The sequence below is a fragment of the Phacochoerus africanus genome, chromosome 6, assembly GCF_016906955.1.
Source record: "Phacochoerus africanus isolate WHEZ1 chromosome 6, ROS_Pafr_v1, whole genome shotgun sequence".
Classification (NCBI taxonomy): domain Eukaryota; kingdom Metazoa; phylum Chordata; class Mammalia; order Artiodactyla; family Suidae; genus Phacochoerus; species Phacochoerus africanus.
In genome coordinates, this window is record NC_062549.1 from 47,468,175 (window position 1) to 47,482,243 (window position 14,069).

The following is a 14,069-nucleotide window of genomic DNA, read 5'->3' on the forward strand; positions in this document are numbered from 1 at the left end:
TCTACCAAGTTGTTCTTTTACCTTCTGGAAAAGCCTCTTTTTCTCCTCCTCTGTATAGATACAATATCCTTTCATCTGTTAATATTACCCAGTTCTATATTATTTATTCTTGACTCAGGAACTATACATCTATTTCAATAGGAGTTTGTTGAGTGTGAAAGAGGGATAACCATTATTTCAACGTGTATATTGAGATGCTTTAGAAAGACTAGATTAAATCTCAGGCCTAAAATGTCTTCATAATCATAGGATAATGATAATAGTAATAATAATAATAATTGTCACGAGACATGTTTTTCCAATCTTCTTGCTTGATTACCCACTCATAGCCCCTCCTCTTGTGATCTCATCAAAAGAGTAAAATAAAAGCGGTGTGGTTTTTTGAGGTGGGCTCTTGGTCCTAGAGACCTTGAATCCCCCAGGTTCCCACATTTACTATCTCTGTGTTTTGTTTTGTGTTGGCTTTTTCCTTAAGTTCCACAGCACTTGTTCTTCAGCCCCATCCTGCTGAGCTGGCCTCAGCAAGTGGCGCCCAACATGGGGCAGGCAAACAGGCAGGAATGAAGAACGAAGGACTGCGACTACAGTGGGAATTTTTATTCATTGTAAGTGCTGTGGAGCCCTGAAAAGAAGGGAGGAATTTTGCATAGCCACGCTGAGGAAATCCTGTGGATACATTCCCTCTCTCAGATATTTACGGGGTAAAATGGGAACTAAGGTAATTGCAGGAAACTATAGTCCTTACATTTGTTTGTTAGGACAACTCCTTTAAAAAGTGGGTACAAAAATAAGTGAAAATAAGCTTTTGGAACTTTTTCAGACTATTGAGAGACATTATGATTGGTTTCTTACATTAGAAACATTACATGTAAAGATAGGGGAAAGCATAGGAATGGAACTTAGGATATTGCATGATGAGGGCGTTCCAATTCCTGAGTCTATTTGGAGTATTTGGAGCTTAATTAAATCAGTTTTAGAACCTCCACAGACCACAGAGGACTTATTGGAGGAAGAAGGGGAGTTTACATCTTCATTGAAGGAACCTAAATATGCAGTCCCTGAACAAAATTATCAGAGAGATAATTATTTGGCTCTGAGCCTTTGGCTCCAACTGTTGATTCTGATATTCCTCAATTGCCTCCTATTAGGAGTAAGGTGATGAGGACTCATCAAGCCTCTACTTCTAGGGTTGCAAAGAAAATGAGCATTATCCCTGAATACCATTCAACAGGGGATATTACAGGCAAGGTGACTTGGAAACCATACATTTTAGCCTTTATAGTAACTGTCAGGGAGACAACGGCTCCAGGTATTGATCCCACCAACCCTAATGGAGTTTATGAGTTCATTCATGAGTCCTTTCCTTTTAAAATTCTTAAAGAATTAAAACAAGCCATTCAAAACTATGGTGTTAATTCACCCTTTACAAAAGGAATCATGCAGGAAATAGCTGAAGGAAATTGTATGATTCCTGCTGATTGGCAGAACTTAACCTGTGCTGTGCTATCACCTAGTGAATATTTACAATTTAAATCTTGGTGGCAAGACCATGCCCAAACTACTGCTAATTATAATCAGGCTCAAAATCTTCCAGTTACAATAGAACAATTGTTAGGGATTGGTCCTTGGAGTAATCCTCAAGATCAAATGAGAACGAATGATTTAGCTATTGACCAGATTAGGTAATGTTGCTTGATGGCATGGGATAAAATTGAATCTAAGGGTCAAATAAGTACTTCTTTTCAAAAGATCCTAAAAGGCCCTAAGGAACCTCATACTGAATTTCTAGCTCATTTACAAGAGGCATTAAAATGACAAATTACTAACTCTGAGGTGTCTGATACTATTTTTCAATTGTTAGCATATGAAAATGCAAATAGTGATTGCAAAAAGACCATAGGATTTTTAAAAGGAAAAGCCAAAATTGCTGAATATATTAAAGACTGTCAGGGAGTGGGGATGGAGTCCTTTAAGACCTCAGTGTTAGCCTGAGCAATGGCTAATTTAAAGAAAGCCTCTCACTCCAAATAATTACAGGCTGGAGTTTCACTTACTGCAAGTTGGTATGGGGATGCCTGACAGGACTTTATGTACCTTCAAGAGAATGAAAAATCAAATTCATTAGAATATATGCAGGGCTACAGAGGGATCGTGTACAGAGGGATATACCGAGGAACCCAGAAACAATGGAATCATACTGCTTAATGATTCCTATGAAACTGTATGGGATTTGTTCCCTAAGGGGGAAGCCAATTCCTGTCTGTCTGGGCTATTAGCCTCTATGTTCTGTTAATGAGGGCCAACAACAACAACAAAAATAATAACTAAAGCCGAAAGCCCCATAAGTCGGGAAGATTCAGGCCTTATGCCTCCCTATCCTGAATTTGATAATAAAAAGCTTCAAATTGACTTGTGAAAAAAAATATACATAAAGTCTTCAAATCAAAGCTGGGGAAGATGAAGGGAATGATGCTATAAATGCCAGAGGCAAATTAGAAGAGATAGAACAAGATTCCCCACAGGGTGTCAGGTAGTTTCTATGAGTGATCCCAGTTGGTTTGTTGATGAGGGAGATAACTACAATTGGCATAGAAATCATTTTATTATTTGTATAGTTGAGGGATTAAAAGCCTCATGAGTAAAGCCCATTAAAAACTATTGAAGGTTTACTAGGGGAACAAGAGAGTCTATCAACTTTCTTAGAAAGACTCAGGCATTAAGAAAACATATACCAAAGAACCCAGAAACAATGGAGGGCCAAGTAATTCTTAAGGATAAATTCATAGCTCAATTGGTGCCAGGTATATGGAGAAAACTCCAAAAATTGGCTTTTGGCCCTTATCAGAACCTGGAGCACCTCCTCAGAGTAGCAACTCAAATATGTTATAATTGGAGCCAGGAAGAATGAAAGTAGAACAAGAAGAGAGACACAGAAAAGTCTGAGGCTCTAGTTATGGTGCTACAGGGAGTCAACCTGGGAGTTTCCAAGGTGAGAGGACTGGGGCAGAGACCTATGCCTGGAGCCTGTTTCCTCTGTGGAAAAGAGGGATCCTTTAAATGGGAATGCCCTTAGACTCAGCTGTGCCCCATATGTTGGGGAGATCACTGGAAGAGGGACTGCCCCTGAAGACAAAGGTCTCTGTGGTGGACCCCTCAGGCCCAGGATCAAGACTGATGGGACATTTCCATAATGGCTCCTGTCCTTATCACCACTCAGGAGCCCTGGGTGACTCTAAATGTAGGAAGACAGCCTAATGACTTCCTCCTGAATATGGAACCACTTTTCAGTCTTCCTCTCCAATCTTGGGCCCTCCCTCATGAATCTGCCATATTCATGTTTCTGGCAAGCCAGTTACAAAATTTTTACACAACCTTTGATATGTGACTGGGAATCCATTTTCTTTTCTCAATGCCTTTCTGATTGTCCCAGAGTCCAACTCCTCTTTTAGAAAGAGATATTTTGTAAGAGGTTAAAGCCTCAATTCACATGGCAATGGAGGACTTCCCATGTGGTTCACAACATAACAACTTGGCAATCCCTCACATTTTATTTTTGTGAAGTATGTTAACTATGAGCAAAATGATAGTATGTCAGTTAAATATAAAGCCTTTCTTTTATTAGTATTAAAACCTAGTGATTAAGGCAGAGGCTCATGGAAAGTATCAGGCTAATCTGAACAATATATTATTTCCTTTCAGTTCACAATCTGTTATTTCACAGACCATGATTAATAGCATGCCCCCCCAAATAAAAAATAATAAAATAAAAAAAAAAAGAGAGAGGGGGGAATATATGATAATGGAGACTAATCAAGGTTTCTGCATTTCCTTAACTAAGGCCTTGTTATTATAGAATCTAAATGTTGTATTCCTAATTGTTCACAGAATGTGTCTCATTCCCTGTTAGATCTTCAACAGTAGATTCATGAGCTGTCCTATCCAGCTCTAGCTTTTGGAGCTGTTTTGTGGAACCAGCTGACCTCCTCTTCCTGGTGAAAATGTTTCTTTTACCATATTCATTGTAATCTTGATCTTTTTATTCAGACCCTCTATAATTAATTATATTTCTTGCTTCATTACATCTTGATTAAGAGCTATCAATGTTCAAATGTTGATAGAAGGGGCATCCAAAGTAATGTATCAAGGCCCACTTGACTGTTCCATGAGTGGAGACCTAACTGCTTTCCCTAACGATGCCCCCTTTCAGCAGGAAGAAGTTAGAGCAGTCGTCACCCCTTTTCCCACAGTTAGAGTCTCCAACTTGGGGGTGGGGATTGAGGATATGGGCTTTGATACATTCTTTGATGTGGCTGTTGATTAACATTTGTAAATTAAAGGTCACATAGAACCCCAACTGCTATAAAGTTACAGTTATTACCCTGTGGAACCATCCTCTGCTACCACATCATAGTCAAGAACTCTGCATCCACAGATGACATGGACACCTGGGAGGTTGTGCAGTGCCTCAAGAATCCCCTCATGGTCAAGTTCCAGAGACTTCCTTCACCATTGTCAGAGAACGCTAAGCCCTGCTCTGGCCACCCATGGAAGCTGGTCAGTCTATGCATGGTAGAAGCCCGAGGAGTTCTATGTGAGGCTTAACTTGGACTCTGAGACTTAACTTTGACTCATGTTCTGTCTATAGATGCATGAAGTGAGAGATTTAAGAAGTAATGAAGAAAAGAAGTTGTAAGATCTGTTTTTGTCCTCCTGTAAAAACAAAAAGATGTCATGAAACATGTTTTTCCAACCTTCTTGCTTGATCAGCCACTGTTGCGAGACATGTTTTTCCAATCTTCTTGCTTGATTATCCACCCATAGCCCCTCCTCATGTGATCTCATCAAAAGAGTAAAATAAAAGCGGTGTGGTTTTTTGAGGTGGGCTCTTGGTCCTAGAGACCTTGAGTCCCCTGGGTTCCCACATTTACTACCTCTGTGTTTTGTTTTGTGTTGGCATTTTGTTTTGTGTTGGTTTTTTCCTTAAGTTCCACAGCACCTGTTCTTCAGCCCCATCCTGCTGAGCTTGTCATGGCAAATAATAATAGCTAAAATATACTAAAAGCTCTATTTTACCTGGATTATGTAATTCAATGTATGGATTGACATTATTATTGTTATTTTCATTTTACAGATGATGAAGCTGTTGAGAGAGATAACGTAAGTTCAAGTTCCTCATCTACAAGTGGTGGATTCAAACTCAGGCACACCAGCTTCAAAAACTTGTGCTCTTAACAAGTCATTATTCTGTATTAAAAATTCTGCATATTGACATCAGGTCACACTTTCTCCTTAAGTTTTCCATCACATCTCACTCAATTCTAAGTATAAGCGATATCACAAAAATTGCCTCTTTAATATTGTAATATACTCAGAACTCTTATGCTATTCTTTCAGATGAATCAACTTTCCTCAGAACTCTGTTTAATAGCATTTCATATTTTGAAAAACACTCTGGTACATTAGTTGAATCAATGAGGTAACAATGGAGAGCAGGGAAATGCTAAAAATATTAACAGACAGTAACCCCTGCTTCCTCGCAGTGAGTTCTTCAATATTACAGCAGTAGAATAGCTTTGCTATCTGCAGCTAAGCATATAGTTCTGAAATTAACTTTCACTAAACATATGAAAAGATGACAAAAACACAAAAAATGTTTTTCATTCATCCATGAATTAGCTTGTCCTGTGTAAGTAATAAGGAAAAAATATTTTTGAAAATTCCTAGATGATGGTATTTTCTAGCTTATGAGAAATTTCAAGATTAGCAATGCCAAAACAATCAATTCACTCTTACACTTTTAAAATCAAGTGAACTTTATTCATTGCAGCTGTCAGGATAATAGTTAGGTTCACTAAAACAGGTTCATTTGAACAGCAAAGTAAAACACTACAAATTGGCTGCACTCATTTATTTAGTTGTGATTTCTCTTATTGTTCACCTGCTTGATGCCAGGCTTTGTATTATGTTCTAGGTTTACAAGAATGTGGTTTTAAGGAGGTCAGTTTTGGGACTGTATTAAAGGGTATGGATGTAAAAACAAAAGTAAACAAAGAATTACTTTATAGTGGAGACTGCTGTACTGAAACACAGTTGAGAAACAGGTCAGCTCTTCTGGGGAAAGTACCAAAAAGCCTCCTGGAGGAAGTGACATTTGGATTGGATTTTAGAAGGTGAGTAAATTTTGACTTAAATCTGGATTCACTGGAAAACGCTCTATATTTCTTTGGCTTTGAGTCTCACACTGCTGTTGTTAGTCTTCTCAGATATTTCTTATTTCAAAATATCAAATTACTCTTCAGAAAATAATTGTCAGTTAATTGCAGTTGCTCATATACACATTTGTTTATTTTTAATTAAATTTGAACACATGGTAAGGAAATATATTTATCTTCTCACTAAGAACTTCTCACATGTTTCCTTGGTACAATAATCCTCAATAATATTTAATTTGATTAAAAAATTAAAAATACTGTGACAAGCTCTCCTTTTGATGTCAAATAATGTAGAGGATTGGACGTTGTGCTATTCCACTAACCAGTTCCAGGGCTAGCTCCTCTTAAGTCATGTACAGATAGTCATTTTCTCTTTCAGAGTGAGGATAACCATTTAAAAGCTTTGCTTTTGGCTTGCTAAAGAATGAAATTCACATTTCAAATGGATGTCTGCAACTAGCTTTGATTAATTAAGTGGATACATTAATTTGAGATACATCAGGCAAAGTTTCTGACATTTCAATGACATGTCATTGGTCTAGTGAATCAGGTCAAGGTCTCCATGATAGGATCAGTGCATATAGTTGCAGTATTATCTTAATCATTCCTTCCTTACCCATATCTCAATATGTGCATTTTTTGGTCTCTAGTATATATATAAAAAAACCTCACTTCTCTTCTAACTTCTTATCAATCCATGTGCCTAATTTGCTGACCTGATGGATAGTCTTTACCTTTTTTTTTTCCTGCTGTCTTTTTAAATTTCTCACGTACTAATTGTCAAATTTAGCTCAGGTCAGCCCTCCTTCCTATGGACAGATTTGACATTAAAAGTGTTTTTCTATAGCTTATTTGGAATGCCAGCAATTATGTCCCACAAGCTGTGAACTCTGCTGCTGCTCTTGCTAATGTGTCTTTTATGAAAAATTCATGAGCCACTTTTCCCATGTAGTATCTACTATATGTGAAGTATGTATGTATGTATGTATGTATGTATGTATGTATGTATGTATTTATTTATTTATTTATTTATTTTTACTTTTTTTAGGGCTGCCCTTGTTGCACATGGAAGTTCCCAGGCTAGGGGTCAAATCAGAGCTGCTGCTGGCATATGCCACAGCCACAGCAATGCCAGATCCAAGCCATATGTGTGACCTATGCTGCAGCTTATGGCAACACTGGACCTTTTAACCCACTGAGCAAAGCCAGGGGTCAAACCTGCATCCTTATGGATATTAGTCAGGTTTTTTTCCTGCTAAGCCACAAGGAGACCACTTTATTTTATTTTTCATAAGTTAAACTGTTATTGATTTTCTCCACACCCCATGGGTGTTATTATCTCTGCTTTACAAATGACTAAATTGAGACTTGACCAAATTTTCACAAGTCAGGACACTTTCAATTATAATTGAGAGAAATTCAACTTAAATTAGCTTAAAAAAGAGTTTTTTTCTCACATTCCTAGAAAGTTGAACAGGTGAATTGTAACCATCATTGGATCCAGAGATTCAAACCACATCATTGGAAATTTGCCTCTTTTTTTTCACATCTCTTTAGATTTACCTTCATGTTGGATTTATTTTCTGGCAGCTACTTTCCATGCAGTAACAAAAATGGTTGTTAATGTCCCTAAGTTTACATTTTATTTGTAAGTGATCCCAGAGAATATGTGGATTGGATAGCTCCAGAAAAAAAAGCCCTGGAAATTAGTCTGAATTGACTTAATTTGGATACCATGTTAATATATAGCATTGTGGCTAGGGTGATTATGTTCCCTGAGTGAACCATCCTGTGCTTGTTGCCACCCTAGGAGCTAGAAGGTAAGGCCAGTTTCCTGAAACACTTGGAATGTGATCAGGGATGAGAGGTTCTCCAAAATATGCCACAATCCTGTAGCTGGCCAAGTCAGTGTTTCAACATAGGTTTGTGTGAATTAGAACATAAATGTGCAGGAGTTCCTGTTGTGGCGCACTGGTTAATGAATCCTACTAGGAACCATGAGGTTGCGGGTTCCATCCCTGGCCTTGCTCAGTGGGTTAACGATCTGGTGTTGCCGTGAGCTGTGGTGTAGGTCGTAGACACTGCTCGGATCCTGCATTGCTGTGGCTCTGGTATAGGCCTGTGGCTACAGCTCTGATTCGACCCCAGCCTGGGAACCTCCATATGCCACGGGAGCGGCCCAAGAAATGGCAAAAAGACAAAAACAAAAACAAAAACAAAAAACCCATAAATGTGAAAATGGTTATCCATTCAGTCGACAAATATTTAGGTACTTTTAAAAGCTATGGAATGCAGTGATGAACAGGAAATATGATGTACTGCAAGGTAAATGCAGGAAATAAATTACTCAAAAATAAAAGCATAATTTCAGATAGTAGAAAGTTCTACAATGAAAACAAAATACATAAGGTAGTTAAGGAGTGACTGGCTGAGTGGTTCATTTAGCTAGAGATTGGGGATATGACATTTTTGCAGGGACTGAATGGAGAATGAAGAGAGGTTGGATGCTATAGGAAGATTCCAAGGACCTTGCGAGGTAATTTATATGGCTTGGATTCTGTTTTCACTTAATTTCTCTCCTTAACCCCTAAGGTATCAAATATCTAGCATTTTAACCGTTGCCTTTATAAATAAATATGGACCAGTTACTACATGGGTTCTTAATTTTCCTCCCAGAAATAGTCACTGAAATGATGATTAAAGGATGAATATTTAATTTTGTAGTCATGCTAGACTTCAGAGTTACACTAGCACCTTTATTCTTCTCTTTTGTCAGTGTGACAACTGTTTGTCATATCTAATTGCCTCTATTCTCCTTTGCCACTTCTTTTGCTTGTCTCCTTGACTGCTTGCCATTTACTTATTTTTCTCATTTCTTCTTTTTCCTGTAACTTTTTCTTTTGCTTGGTCCAGAGAACTTAGATTTTGCACAAATTGGCTTGGCTCTTATAGTCATTACTAACTATTTGCAGAATATCTTCTCATTTTATATAACAAATCTCCCAATCATGGCACATTCTGTGTAGTTTTCAGCTCTTCTGTACTTAAAAATTTTTCTATTATTCTCTTTTTCTCTTCTAGAGGTATTTACCCCCTACCTGATGGGGTGACATCCTGAAAGTCTGAGGCTGCAGCACAGCTGATCTATCAGAGACATTATTCTATTTTGTTTTCTTCTTGCTCTTTGTAGCCTACACTCACACTAAAATCTATTACCAGGATCCTTACTGTTTGCCAAATTATTTATTTATTTATCATTTTTATAGTGATTTTTATATTTTCTATTATAGCTGGTTTACAGTGTTCAGTCAATTTTCTACTGTACAGCAAGGTGACCCAGTTACACATACATGTATACATTCTTTTTTTCTCACATTATCATGCTCCATCATAAGTGACTAGAAATAGTTCCTACTGCTATAGAGCAGGATCTCATTGCTTATCCATTCCAAAGGCAATAGTTTGCACCTATTAACCCCAAATTCCCACCACATCCTGTTCCCTCCCCATCCCCCTTGGTTATCACCCATGTTTCTTTCTTACTACTTTAAACATGACCAACATAATTCATACTCTTACAATCTAATATCTGAAATAATGTAGCAAGCTTCACCAGGTCATGTCTATTTCTATCCTTGCTTTTACATTTCTACCAATACTCTTCTAAAATACTACTTTCATAATGTCATCCTTTCATAATATCCAAAATCTAATTGAGTAGAATGAAGTACCAACTTCTTAGCCTAACATTCAGCATAGTTTATAGCAAGTTATGAATCTATCTTTCCTAACAATAATCCTGCAGCCTCTCTAGGGTCTTTGTTCTCTAGGCAAACTAATCCAGTGCTGTCTCTGAATGCATATTGAACACTTTTGAACTCACATTTCTGTTTCTAAACTTGATATTCCTCCTCCCCACTCATGAAATTTCCCCTGTTCTTCTCTGCACCTATTAATCAATTAAAAAATCCAGTTTATATTCCCTATCTATTTTGCATCTTCTGTAACAGTCCATATTTGTAGTTTTCATTATTTTCAAAATTCAATTCACTAATATATGAAACTCTTCTTTATGTTTGATATTGTTAATTACATTTTCATATGTGAAGAATATCTCTGCCAACTTGCTTGCACTTTTTTACCATTCTTTCATTTCTTTCTGTCCTTCTTAGTGCCTGCTTCATGTTTTCTTCAAAATATGCATATTCTTATTATTATAGTTTTGAGATAATGTAGAAGATCAGGTAGGAAGGCTAAGCTTAGATATAGATATCCATATATATGTTAGATGTCATCATATATATTAATTTATGTCTATACGCATATCTACGTAAAAAGAAATGACTTCAAATGAATAAGAATGCCAATAGCTATGTAATCTGTCTTTTCAGGAAATTTACTTGACTCTAATTTTAACATTACATTCATAAGATGTTAAAAAATATTTTCAACTCTGAGATTCTTTTCCATTTTAGTTCTAATAATGCTAGGATTTGTTGGTCTTTATAGCCTACTTTTTAACTATGTTAAGATATTTACAGTTAGTATACTCTGTATACTCCTATGATCACAGTGATTATTTTTTGATTTTATATGAATACTTAAGTTTCTATCTGATATTTTATTTCCACACTACTTGATTTTTGTACCTATGTATGTTTTCTAAAAACATATTTTTGTTCAAGTAAAAATTGTGCTATAGGATCAATCAGATATATGGCATTAATCATTTTATGCTCAGCTTTCCCCACTCAGTTATATCCTACTGGGAGTATTGGGGCAAGGATTACAGAGGGAGAACATAGGTATACCGAGACCTTTTCCCTTACACATGACTTTACCTTCCCTCAAATTTCTCCCTTTCTATTTTTAGATTGTGTGCTTTTTTTTTAATGTGTCAAAATACATGCAAGAGTTTTGAAGTTGCACTCTGGCCTCTAGAGTTTGAAAGTCCTGTGTTTAATATTTCCATCCGCCACTTACTAACTCTTCTATCTTGGGCAAGTAACTTGATAAATCTGTGCCTCAGTTTTCTTTTTTACAATATGGAGAAGTAGGACTTCAGAATTTTAATTATGGACATTAAGCAAGATAATGTTTGTAAAGCAGTTGGTATGGCCTGGCTGCAGTTAATAAACTTTAGTTAATAATGTTAGCCCACACCTAACCTAAACTACTGTAGGTAAATTATTGTATGTATTCCACCAAAATGAAAACCAAAGAAGATGTCTTTAAAATACTGACATTTACAATATGAGGAAGATAACTTTCAATTCCAGAGCACTATGGAAATAGAGTTACTTACATCCCTGAAGTGAATTTAAATGCAAGTTTCTTAGACTCTGTGAAATGGGCCTAGTTCCTCTTGCATGTATTTCTAGTTATGAAAAAGAGAAAAAAATTTATTAAATGAAGTGAGAACATAGGCTATCTTAATGATGTTCAAAATATACATTTTAGTATTATTTTGAACATCTTAGAGTAAACTTTCTACTGTTTTACTACTTGTCAAATGCACAAGGCTTACTAAACTGACAAAATATCTTGTTTTCTAGGCTTAGTACTGCACATATTGGAATTATTCTTTAAAACACTTTATATATGCATGTGTAATATGAATATATGTATGTGTAAACATGTGGATAGATCTGGTAAAGATAATTTTATTAAGCCAATTACTTAATAGTATTTGATATTTAATAAGTATTTCAAAGGTATATAAATTATAAACCTTTTAACCTTTCTAAATTTTATAATTTATTTTAAATGCTAAAATCAAAATCACAGTAACAGACTTTTTATTAGGGCTTAAACATTATTTTCCAAATATTTTTCTAAAAATTAAGTATCTGTGATAACAGTAGGTGTCACTATAGCAAAAGAAACCAGCCATTTAAAATGAACATTTTTAGGAAAATGCTTTGAATAGTGGCAGATATGTTTATATGCATGTTTCTATTACTGATATAAATATTTGTTAAAATATGGAGACTTTAATGTTTTCTGTCACCACTCTACCAAAGCAGCATGAATGACAGCTCTAAAGAGTGACCTGAGCTGTGAGGAAATAATAGTAGGAATTTATTGAATAATGGTGATATTAAATGGGATCTCAATTAAAAATAAAATAAAATAAAATAACCTTTTCTTCCCTTCTGGGAAACACTGCAGCATTATAAGAGAAACTGTTGAAGTTCCATCTTCCTAATTTTGAATCACTTATTTTTATTCAATGTCCAGAAAAATAAATCATCTGATTACATATTTTCTCACAAAAACATTTATGAATTGCCTAAATAATTTATCTATTTATAAAGTAAAAATAAAAATACCCACCTTATAGAATTGATGATAAACATGAAATAAGGTAATACATTTATTCATTCATTATTAAACACATTTAGCTGAGCAGCTACTATGCACTAGACAGAGTAGTTACAAGATAGACAATGTTTTTGCCCTGATGGTGCTTGCAGTCTAGCAGATTTATATAGATTTCTACACATTGTGAAGCTTAAATTACTATTCATAAGTAGGAGATGTAATTATTAAATTCTTAGGCCTTACATATCAATGAAATCATTTTAATCTTTTTAGGAGAAATAGTAATAGATATTATCAGCTTTTTCCCACGTAGTTCTATTTACTCTTCAGATAATAGCTCCCTGATGATCCTCCAAGATATCATTCCCTTTCACTTTCAGTTCATGTAGTTTGAGTGACAGTGACTCCAAAGGCAATTGTAAGACTCAGGTCTGGTCAAAGAGGGTTTTATACCCTCGTGTTTACATTGTCATCTCATACAAGACACTCCAAGAGTCCTCTCCTGCTCTCTACTTGGATTTAACCTCTTGCCACTGCTTCCTTCATACTATACCTGTACACACATTGGTGTATTTTGTTTATGAATTTTTGCATATATATACATATATTTTTATTTTTATGTCTTTGCTTCTGCCTTTTCCTTTTTAAATTCTATCCATCATTGAAGACCCAGCTAGGCAATCTCCTCTCAACATTACTGTACTGCACTCCCATTGAGTAAAGTACTATATCTGAGAGCTTCCTCAATTTCTAGACAGTTCTTTATGTCCAATTATGCATTGTTTTCATAGTATTCTTTTTGTCTCTATTCCTCACTTAATGGTGCAGATGTGGATGCCTGAATTTGATTCCTCCTATGAGTTTCTAGCACTTTATCTGATGTCTCGGACACTGCTTGCTTAATAAAGGTTTGTTGACTGAAAGCATTGTGGCTAAAGCTTGACTTTCTGTAACAGGCCTTTGTTGAATTGCATAGTCCTGAAAAATAGTTTGAATGATTAAGTATTGAATCCTTCCAACATCCCACCCTTTGTGCCTCTGAGAGCAGAATGCATTCTTGGTTTCCTCAGGTTAATCTTAGGAAATGATATTCAGACTTCATTTAATAAGCATTTATTTAGCAAGGAAGAGTACTCCAATCATGTAAACTTGCTGTGTTCATTTTCTCCTCTGATCTCCTACAACATTTATAGCCTGAGGTATTAATCATGGGATCTTGTGGCATCCCCCTTTTTTAGGAGTTAAACACTTTTTTAAAAAATACTTAATGAATTTTACTACATTTACAGGTGTACAACAATAATCACAACCGAACCTTACAGCATGTCCATCCCAAACCTTCAGTACATCCCCCTACCCCCAAACCTGTCTCATTTGGAAACCATAAATTTTTCAAAGCCTGTGAGTCAGTATCTGTTCTGCAAAGTTCAGTCTGTCCTTCTTTTTAGATTCCAAGTGTAAATGATAGCATTTGATGTTGCTGTCTCCTTGTCTGACTGATTTCACTTAGCATGATAATTTCTAGGTCCATAC

General features: G+C 35.9%; 1 long non-coding RNA gene across 1 annotated transcript in view; it reads left to right on the top strand.

Annotated features, from left to right (window-relative positions):
- Positions 1 to 14,069, top strand: part of LOC125129200 (uncharacterized) — a 131,639-nt gene that overhangs the window by 89,123 nt on the left and 28,447 nt on the right. The window contains exons 4-5 of the long non-coding RNA XR_007135431.1: positions 5,132 to 5,157; positions 6,066 to 6,170. This is a non-coding gene — a long non-coding RNA (uncharacterized LOC125129200). The remainder of the gene's footprint in view (positions 1 to 5,131; positions 5,158 to 6,065; positions 6,171 to 14,069) is intronic.